This window comes from Oxyura jamaicensis, chromosome 4, assembly GCF_011077185.1.
Source record: "Oxyura jamaicensis isolate SHBP4307 breed ruddy duck chromosome 4, BPBGC_Ojam_1.0, whole genome shotgun sequence".
Taxonomy (NCBI): domain Eukaryota; kingdom Metazoa; phylum Chordata; class Aves; order Anseriformes; family Anatidae; genus Oxyura; species Oxyura jamaicensis.
The window spans coordinates 34,620,796-34,630,173 of NC_048896.1; the positions used below are offsets into that span (position 1 = coordinate 34,620,796).

The 9,378-nt window shown below is 34.4% G+C and overlaps 1 long non-coding RNA gene across 1 annotated transcript in view; it reads right to left on the reverse strand.

The window, feature by feature from the left end:
- Positions 1–8,306: 8,306 nt before the first annotated feature.
- Positions 8,307–9,378, reverse strand: part of LOC118167231 — a 12,258-nt gene continuing 11,186 nt past the window's right edge. The window contains exon 3 of the long non-coding RNA XR_004751034.1: positions 8,307–8,477. This is a non-coding gene — a long non-coding RNA (uncharacterized LOC118167231). The remainder of the gene's footprint in view (positions 8,478–9,378) is intronic.

The following is a 9,378-nucleotide window of genomic DNA, read 5'->3' on the forward strand; positions in this document are numbered from 1 at the left end:
CTGACAAATTCTGCTTTTGTCCACTTTGATTATCTGTGATAAACACATACTGTGAATAGAAAGCACAATAATGGATTTCAGTAGGGACAGGAAGCTGCTCCATACCTATAATTTAGCTCATTAAAAATGTATAATTCACATACTCCTTGTAGTTGAAAGCATTTTAGACCTTTGATGTTTCTATATTGGTAGGAACATAAATGTTATTAAGATTACCTAAAGTTGTAGACTGATAGAAGTTTAGAGGTAGGTAGCAACATGTTCTTTTCAGTTGAGTATAGTGCCTGAAGCTTTCTGTATAGAGTAGGGTTGGGTAGTGTTGTCTTCTGTCAAAGAAACAGCAAATAGTGCCTCAAAAGGGCATCAGTGTCTCAAACGTAGTTTTTTTAGTAATGTTTTGTTTAAATAACATGTTTTTTGTTTTTTCTTCCACAGCCAAACTTGTCCATTAACACATTTTTCTGGGGTAATATTAATACAAAGACATACATTTAAAGAGCTGTTATCTGCTGTTCAATTTTTTAATTTCTTATTTTTTTTTTAATACATGCTTTTTTTCTATTCCATTCATGCATAATCTGTTTTCTGGGATTATTGGCTTTAAATCTCTTCTCCTTTCTCTAAGACCTATGGCTGTAATAACCCATTTTAATTTAAATTATCACTTCCTAAAAGGTTGCCAGAAGTATTGCTTGCATTTGTATGGCTGTAGGACACAATCACTCCAATTCAGCTGTGACACCAGAACACTAGGACTGGCTTGTATTGGCAAAGATGTCAAGTGCTATAGCTGGGGTTGGAAATTTGCTACTTCATCTGTGTTGAAGGATGTATCTGAGCAGCACGTTTTATGGATCTCTGATATTTGTTTGTCCCACCTGGACAATAGGACAATAACAGGACAATAACAACTTGTTTCATCTGACTCCTGCCACGAGGAAGGAAATGGAGGAGAGAACCTCCAGGAACAATTGTCATTCAGAACTTCATATTAATTTTGGAGACAGTAGCAAAAAATATACCTTTCCAGCTTGGGATTTTATATACACACACACACAGACACACACACACACACACACATATATATGACTTAATTTCCTCCAGCTTGTGATTTATGGTTTTTGTTTGTTTGTTTGTTTGTTTTTGTTTGTTTGTTTGTTTTTATAGATATGGAACCAGTTCCCCTTCTATATGACAGAAATGTCAGCAAATAGTTCCACTGCTCCCCATCTTCACTCAGTTTTAGCTCAAGTTGTGCAGGTAGGCACCTAGATAATACTGAGAATTTGAGTGGAGTGGGCCAGTTCCTTCTCTCCCTTCTGTCCGTTTATTACTATTATTATTACTACTATAATTATTTATTTACTTATTTAATTATTTAATTATTTATTTATGCATGTGAGGAAAATAGTGATTTCAGGATAGGGATGAATTTACACTCCAAGGCCAGACTACTCAGACCATTTTAGCTACTGATAAAGAGATGAGATATCCCACCTTTTCCAGTGACACCATTCAGAACCTCATTTAATAAATCCCAGCCCATTTCTTTTACCATCTCTTTCCAAAACCTCAGTGACTCCTCCTATTCTTCACCACTTTCTTTTACCTATCCTTTCTATGTCTGAGTTTTGTCAACCAATGGGTAGCAAAAATCAATATCACTAATTATATTTTGAAGTATTATGATATTCTGATTAGGCACAAAGGTGGTATTCTGTTTGTTTGTTTGTTTGTTTGTTTTTGTTGTTTTTTTTTGCTTTATTATTATTATTATTAGTTCGTCAAAATATGCAGAAAGTAGAACAAATATCACTGCTTTAAATGCGACAGATAATTTATCATCGTTAAAGAAGCAGCTCCAGTGACCACATTAAAGTTATCTTAGAACTGTAAGTTTTCCATAAAGCCCAATTTGAAGACAGAGAAACTCTGTCTATATAATTTATAATTTATATATATATATAAATTATAAAATTGTGTTATAAAATAACACCATTATCCGTATTGAGGAATAGTTCAATTCATGCTTTTAAAAGAATGTGAAGAGGAGAGATGGAAACATATTTTTCAAAAAACTCTTGTTCCAGAAACTGATACAAATACATATCAATAAATAAATAAATAAATAAAAATATAAATAAAAATAGTACAGAGGCCCGAGAATATGAATTATTTTAAACAGTATGTGAGAAACTTTTCTTAGAGATATACATCATCATATTAATATAGAATTTATCGCAGCATCTAGTTTACAAGAAAATAGGTCTTATCCATCCCTGAGGATGTCTGATGATTCTATATCAGCAAGGACCAGGGACCAAGTCAGTTTCACTTTGATTAGGGTCCTTTAAGCATGTCCTACTTGGCTTCCCCTTTGGCTTCCCCTTCTGTTTCCAAACTTCACTTCCAAGGTAGGACATTATTAGTACTCTTTCTTGGACTATATCAAAATGCATTTCAAATGCATTCAATGAATAATCAAAATGAGTTTAAAGAAATTTAGCTGAAAATGAGCTTTCTCTGTAAGCCTTTCTGCCATCATCCTTGCAAGGTTTGTGACTAACAGCTGACTATTTTCTGAAGCTACAGTTGATGATTTCACTTTTATTTGAATTCTTATCTCTTTGCAGTAACAATGTTCTGGGTTTTGATACTAATGTTGTTTTAGGGGTGAGTTTGATAAAAAAAAAATGCAGTGCATCAGATAGATAGCACTATATGTGCACTGGGAAAAAAAAATAGTTTTTTTTTGTTTGTTTGTTTGTTTTTTATGGCCATGGTCAACTGAAATGATGAATTAATTTTGGATTTGCTAAGTACAGCTGTTTTAAGGAGGAACCCTACATCAAAACATAGGAACCAATTAGCAGTATTAGAACTGTAAGAAATGAATAGAATGAACAAAGAGAAATTGACAAGGTTAAATAAAAAATCAAAGTAGAAAGAAAAAATATTATTTTGAGAAGAAATGTCTGCATGCAATTGAATTAAAAGAAGTGGAGGGACAAAACAGGAGCCTGCAGAACCACATGGACAAAAGTGCAGAATGCTGCAAGATAGTGCATGAGAAGATAAAAATTACTCCAGGTGAACAGGGACATAGATATACATTCCCTCTCCAGCAATTCACATAGCAACACAAAGCATACCTAAGCAGTAAAAAGAAGTAAATTACTGTATCACTGTTGATGATGTTGCCACTTTAGTCCCATTTGACAGATGCCTGAGAGAGGAGCCGGGGTACCTTCTGCAGTCAGAGCCCCCAAAGGACTCTGGAGCACCTGAGGCTGGGAAGAAAAAGAAAAAAAAAGGAGAAAAAAAAAAAAAAAAAAAAAAGAGAGAAAAGCAGAGATTTGATATTTTGCATTGTTTCCTGGAGACATCATTAGATGGTTATTTTCTAGGATAATTCAGGCACTTTGATGAATAATGTTAGATAGTGTGAATAGATCAGCTATTTCTGCCTTTGTGATCTTCCATTTTCTTTATCCTGAGTATCTGGAAAATATCTAATAAGAGTTAATGTTTAGCCCCTCATATTCTTTTAGTACTCTGCGGTCACCAGATGAAATGATAGGAGCACAGATTAATTCAGAGTTGCTCGTTGGTTCAAAACAGGATAAACCTTTATGCACAGGAAATTGTATACCACTGCAGCTTTTCTAAAAGCTGACTGGTGATGTGTTACCTATTGGCAAATATATAGCATGATTTGTTAGACATACATTTTCCAATATTCCTATGTTGGTTCCATCAACTGTATAGTTATTGCAAAATCAATACCATATTGAAAAAAATATATATATATATATATTGTTGAAAAGGCTTTAGGCAGCTGGCTTTTGATGGTCTTTAATAAGTGAGAATGACTGGCAATTTTAAACCTTGCATATCAGAGTATATATATGTACGAGTATATATCAATTAAAAGGTTAAAGATGCTGAACAAGCCAATGTGTTTGTCACCATTGGATACCCATACTCAGCTGTGCTGATCTTTTCTTTAATAGACACTTGATCAAGGAGTCAATAAAGTATTCTGCAGTTCACAAAGTAGGTGCAGAACAAGGTAAATTAATAAAATGATAGTGTGTGAAACCTCCTTGGGGCCCTCATCTAGCACTTGTTTACATGGAAAGGTAAGTCTCAAAATTAAACAATCTACTTGAAAATGGGCACGTACATACAATCTCACATGCATCAAAGAGCTTGACAGTTCCAGATGTCATTCACCAGGAAGGTCTGTGATCTGAATCCCATAATAATGGAAGCAACCTGAGAAAATATGAAATTAAAGTGGAGACAAACATCAACAAAAACATCAAGATTAATTGTATGTTTACAGGAAAAAAATGATAGTTGAAGAATCTGTAATTTGCTAAATTTGTAGTAAAAAGAATCTCCCCCTTTTCAGTGTTCTAAAATTATGTCTGGTGTTTAAAAGAAAAATCTCAAAAGGAGGGTAATTTAGCAAGCATAGAGTTCCAAATTTCTTTGTAATCCTGTGACAAAACTTTTGCCATGCAGATATATTTTCCCTCCCTCCCAATATATAAAGGTTAAAAATGATTGAAATTATATTTTGAAGTTCCCCAACCCTCTTTGCAACCCCTGTATGCATATCATTGTTTGAACACAGTAAATTTCAATAAGGTGGTGTCCAGAAATATCACTGACATTATATGAAATGTGTGTCTGGCAAGCAGTGAGAGCTAGGACACGGAAGTCTATGGAAGTGCCAGTTACACACTCTTTATTGTGACACATGAGCATCTGGGTTTTTCTACTACTTCCCAGACTACTGCTTTCTTTTTGAGCAGTTCATTTTCTATAAAATATTTCTAATCACAATTACTTGTGTGTGTGTGTGTGTATGGGGTGGGGGTGTGTGTATGGGTGTGTGTGTGTGTCTCCAACACAGCTAATTTACCCTACTTAAATATTCAAGCTGTGGCCATTATGTATACATGTAGGTTACTCAAATTATGGAATTTTCATCTTTAGAAAAGAAGAGAATGCTCGTGGAGGTTTATGTGTTCTCCACACAAATATTTGTGTAACGTACTTAGTGTGGCAACATATGATTGCTGAAGATAAAACATTTTCTTCAGTCACAAGAGCACTTCTAGTAATAGAAATGAACGATAATCCCATTTCTGTGCAGGTTGGGGCAGGAGGGAGGCGACGTGGATGAGATGCATGAGAAGTGTTCTGTGCAAATTCCCAAAAGCTTATGAATATGCAGAGGTATCAGTGAGAATGCGTGACCATGGGAACATTTTCAGATGATAATTCTAGAGTTTTCTCAACAATCTGTATGTAGTTTGACATCTGCAAAGCCTCTTAAAGGAGTATGAATATGGAGTAAGTGCAAAATGTAACCAAGGCCTATTTACAAAATGAATTGGCAGATTTCATTTTGTTTGCTCTGGAGAACTACTTCAAATATATTCAATCAAAATTTTATTTAATTTATGCTAATAAAATAAGACAGATCAGTAATAGGGAAGGAAAAAAAGCATAGTAAAGCACTAATATGTGAGATTTGAAAGATTCACATTATCATAATTTTGATCAACTACAATATTTTATAATATTTTTTTTCTGTATCATACTATATACCCACCCTTGGTTACTAGGAATCCAAAGTTAGAGTAATTGGTTAGTAGTTGCACAAAAAACACATTTCATTTGCCAGAACTGCTGTACCGAATTTGATATGTTTTCAAACCCTTTCCATTTGGCTGGCAATATAAGTAAAACACAAAAAGTCAAATCACTTCTAAACATATGATAAAATGTAGGGAAAAAAAAAAAAAAAAAGTTTGCTTCCAGTGTCTAAGAAATACATTTAATATTTTGTTGCATTAATTTTACAGCAAAATAAAACATTTTTTCTCACTGAGGAAAAGTCAGAAACACAACAAACACTGGTCAAAATATAAGTTAACTTAAAGTCCTACAAATCATGAATGATGAGAGCACATTTTTGACTTTGTCTAGAAGAGATAGCACCTTGATTCAATATTGGATGTAAGATATACTGCGCTGAAATGATGATATAACATCATTAGTCCACTGTTCCCCTGTCTCTGGAGATCTGTACCTGACCTGGGAATAAAGACAGAAATGTACCACATCCCATTAGGATTTGGTTACTTACATTGGAGCCATATTAAACATATTTTACAATGTATAGAATTTGTTCTTAGCACTCTGATATGGGAAACTGTATGCAAGGCAGGGTTAATGAGTAAAGTAATAAGGAGAAAAAAAAAAAAAAAAAGCCTAGAACTCTCATAAGTGTCCAACTTTTTTTTTAGGACCCAAAGATCATGAGTCTGGGATAATCACAACATAGTAACTCATATTAATGCTACATTCATTCTATTGTAGAAGTGAGTAAGATAATTAATAATGAATAAAAATACATTAGTAATGAAATCTAGTTATTATTGTTTTTTAATCACTTGACTTTAGATTTCAGATGCTTTTGTTGTATAATCAGTAGAGATTATTTGGAAATCTGGAAGAGCTTCCCCCCCCCCCCCCCCCCCCGCCCCCCCTTTCTTATTGTTGTCTGTTATCTGATCTGAACAGGCAACACACAGATTTTAAGAGTAGCTGGTCTCATTGTTGTTATGAAGACAGTCTCATTTCTCTCTTTATGTTTCCATGTATATCACAAGAAGCTGCTGCTATAGGTTCCTAAGAAAAGAAATAGGTTTGTTCTTTGGGTCCAGGAAACAGAGCATTTCAGAAAAGCCTCTAAAGTAGAGAGGAGAAAAAGAAATCATATTAGATCCTTTCTCTACCATTTCTTTCAGGTGTCCCAAAGCTTTTGTGAATTGCCTTCTTTTACCCCTGGTGCCATTTCTCTTCTGCTACATGAGAGTAAATTTAAATACTTAAATCTCTGTTGTTAATTACATTTCTGCTGAGAACCCAGTTACAACACTTTTGTATGGAATGCCTTTTCAGATATAATCTGAAGAGCCTGTTCTCAAATGCAACATTTTAGTAATCCCTCTTTAGGTTTTCCAAGGGACAGTACACACCTGCAGGAAACAGAGATGACTGACAGAAACAGGAGAAATATTGCAGCTGTAGGGGAAGGAGCAAAGGCAACGTTATGCCAGCTGTTGTCTTCTTCCTCCATGCAGGACTCAGAGACTAAGCAAAGCTGTAAAACAAATACATTAACCTCTAAAAGGAATTATGTTGATTACTTCCTATGTGTGTTATCTTTCTAAAGCCTGCTTTTGAACACCCACCATGTTGTTCCGTAGGTATTAATAATAATAACTAAAATTAAAAGTAAGTGGGATGCCTGAGGTCAGAGGTCTCTATGAATGTATACAAGCCATTTTTGTCTTCAGGGAAACAAACAAACAAACAGAGTGAATAGGGATTTCAAATCAACAAAAAACATTTGCAGATTTTCAGGTGTATATATGGTAGATAGGTACAATATGATCATGCTTATTATTTGCAATGTAATATTAAATAGTGATAATTTCACAACAATATTAGAAAAATAAAATAAAGTATCTCTGAAATAGATAAACTTTTATCTTAATACTATATTAAATATTATCTGAATAAGGAGCCAAAGTGCTAAAATGCAGCCACAAAGTCAATAGATTTTATTCACATGCTTTGATCCATCTCTAGTGCTGCTTGATGTTTGGTTAGAAAGCCTTCATAAGCCAGAAGTGTTATTTCTCTGGGGCTGTGTCGGCTTTCTTTTATTCCTTAGTTTCCAGATATTAACTGTGAAATACGTAGAATTGTCACATAGAGAAGTATTAGGAATACCTTGTATCTATATCTCACTTTGAAGATATTCTAGTGTTTCTTGGACTTTGATCCAACAGTTCTCCTCACAAGCAAACACTACAAATGTATTTTATGACAGTATTTTGAAATAACTTATTTCAGACTAACTGTTCAACATTAGAAATGTTGAAGGCTCACTGAGTGTGAGCTATATAAGAAAAAAATACCTTCTAACAATGATTCATTGGGATTTTCTTTCAAGAAGCCCTTGTAATTGAGCTGTTAAAGAGAAAAACAAACAAACAAACAAAAAAATGGTTTTAGTTTGTGTTCTTTCATTTTTGTCAGATGAAATACAAATTAAATGTGGCATGTAGTTCTGAAACTAATTCAGAATTCTTATTTTTTACAAAGCAAAGGGCAAGCGAGGTCCACCTTTTTAAGCAGTTGGAAATCAAGCTGTAATGACTGACTAGGTATCTTAAATAACTTGTTTTGTGCTCAGTATAGTAAACATACCTTGAAGATAAAAGGGGAATTAAGCTGCCTCAGATACATTGTAACTTGGGCAGTCTATGGTGATATCCTCATCCCTCCTTATGAAGCTGGGAGGATGATATCCCACTCCTTGTAAAGGTGCAAATCCAGGTGTCTTTCTACAGGAAATCAGGGTGTGTGTCCAGTGCTGTCTACTACTGTAGATAGTAGTTTGCAAGAGACCATCATATAACTGCTTTGTCAATGCTGTTAATATTTTTGTTTTGCATATGGCCCCACTAAACTTCTTCAGAAAGATTTTATTTCCCTTTGGAAATGGAAGCAGAATGCTCATTTTTGTTCCTTTGGGGTAAGATGTGGACCTGGCAGTTATGACTACTATGAATTCTGTATTTACTGACAAGGAAAGAAATGGAGCAAGGACGATGTGTACCTGCTTATCATGTAATTCTAGAGTCCAGAGGCAGCCAGAGCATACTGAGAAACACACTGAGTCCCACAGTAGACACATATCCTACAGGTTAGATGTAGGAAACTTAAGCCAGACAATTTTTACAGTTTATCATTCTTTATACTGGTCTTTGTACAGTAGCCTCAGGTCAGTGCTAAAAATTGGCAGGGAGGCTGTTGGTCTCTATATCCAAAAGACAACAAGCAAGAATGTGTACTAGTATGTTTATTGCATTATCACAGACTTTTCATTTGTTTTAGACACAAATTTGGCATGGATGTAAACTGAATATTCAATTGCCATTAAAATAACAGTAAAGTACTGCTCAGGTTGAAATATGCCCATCCAAACTAGGCGACTTTTAAATCCTCTTTGAATACTGTCACTGGTCAAACAAGCATTAGAGTGTTGAAATGACATTTTTAAGGAATTCAACGTAACTGCTAGGAATCCCTTTGCATAAGATAGATAAATTATTTCTTTAGGGATAGTGCTAGAGTTTTCTGAACAGCTACTGTGTCAGATTTGAATCTCAAGTGTACAGCAGAAAGTATGGATAGAACAGCTAAAAGACAGCTGTTTCTGACTAACACAATTTAGTTCTTTTCTTTTCTTTTCTTTTCTTTTCTTTTCTTTTCTTTTCTTTT